Genomic DNA, 1,306 nt, shown 5'->3' with positions numbered 1-1,306 from the left:
TAACTCTGATTCTATGATAGATATTCTGTATATCAATCTTTGAGAATATTTTTACTTCAGATAATCAATCAATTATCTCATTAATTAATAATAATAAATAGTAATTCTTAACTATTATCTTATTAAGATCTCTGTAGTCTATATATAGATATAGTTTATTATTCTTCTTGAGTACAAAGAGTATAGATGTCTCTATCAGACTCTTTGATAAATATATTCAGTTCTTTGATTGTACTTCTTCAAGATATTTGTGCAGAATATTTAATTTCTTTATAGACAAGTTGTAAAGAGATCTGTACAGTGTTATTACATTATTTTCAAGATGAATCTTATATTATATCTTGATATCAGAAAACTTCACTGCTTTTCTTTTCAAAAAGACATTCTTAAAATCTGTAAAGAGATGTTATATACATCTATCTTTAATAATAAATACTGCTGCTAATCTTACAGTGAGAGTGATAACTTCTTTATCTATTCTCAAGTCTCAGTCATCTGCTATATAGTATATTAACTTAATCTTTTTCTCAAGATTCTTCTGATAAAACTCTTCAGATTTCTCTATCACTATCTCTTTATTAGTGAGATGATACTGTTACATCTAAGTGACTCAGTTAATGAGAGAATTGTTTTCTCTCAATTATAGAAGATCTAGAATAATATTCTTATCTATGATATTAACTATATGAAGAAGCAGACTGTTTTTCTTAAAGATTTCTTCTAAGTCTGTGATCACACACTGTGCTTGAATTATGTTAAAATAGTAATATTTCATTTTATCAGTAAATTTCATATAATCTGATAAGTCTATCTTCTTTCAATTCTTCATCAAAGAAAAGAAATAGAATATGAAGTTAATATCTATCTCAGAGTTAAGTAGACATCTCACTGATATCTCTTTATTCAGAGTATATATTATAATTATAACATAAACTTAGAAATATGAGAATTATTAATTCTTTATTTCTTTCTCTTCTTTATCTTCTATAGATATATTTATCAGAAGAGAAGTTAACTTTAAGAAGATATCTTCTCAGTTTCTTTTCTTCTTCAGCTTCTTACAATTACTGATATAGTAATTACTAGCTTTGAAGTTGAAATAGAGATCTTTATCAAATCTTTTTTAATATTTTTTTTACAGTGAGTGAAGAATTAGAATACTTGAAATTCTTCTTTACTTTCTTCACACTGAAGCTGTTATAATACTATTTAAATTCTATTATTAATTACTTAGAAGAAGTCTTATTAATCTTTTTCTTAAAGAATTGATTATTTAAATAGATTTAAGAAGTTAGGTTGACAAGCT

Source organism: Blastomyces gilchristii (genome assembly GCF_000003855.2).
Source record: "Blastomyces gilchristii SLH14081 genomic scaffold supercont1.33, whole genome shotgun sequence".
Lineage (NCBI taxonomy): Eukaryota > Fungi > Ascomycota > Eurotiomycetes > Onygenales > Ajellomycetaceae > Blastomyces > Blastomyces gilchristii.
This window is presented reverse-complemented; position numbering follows the sequence as displayed.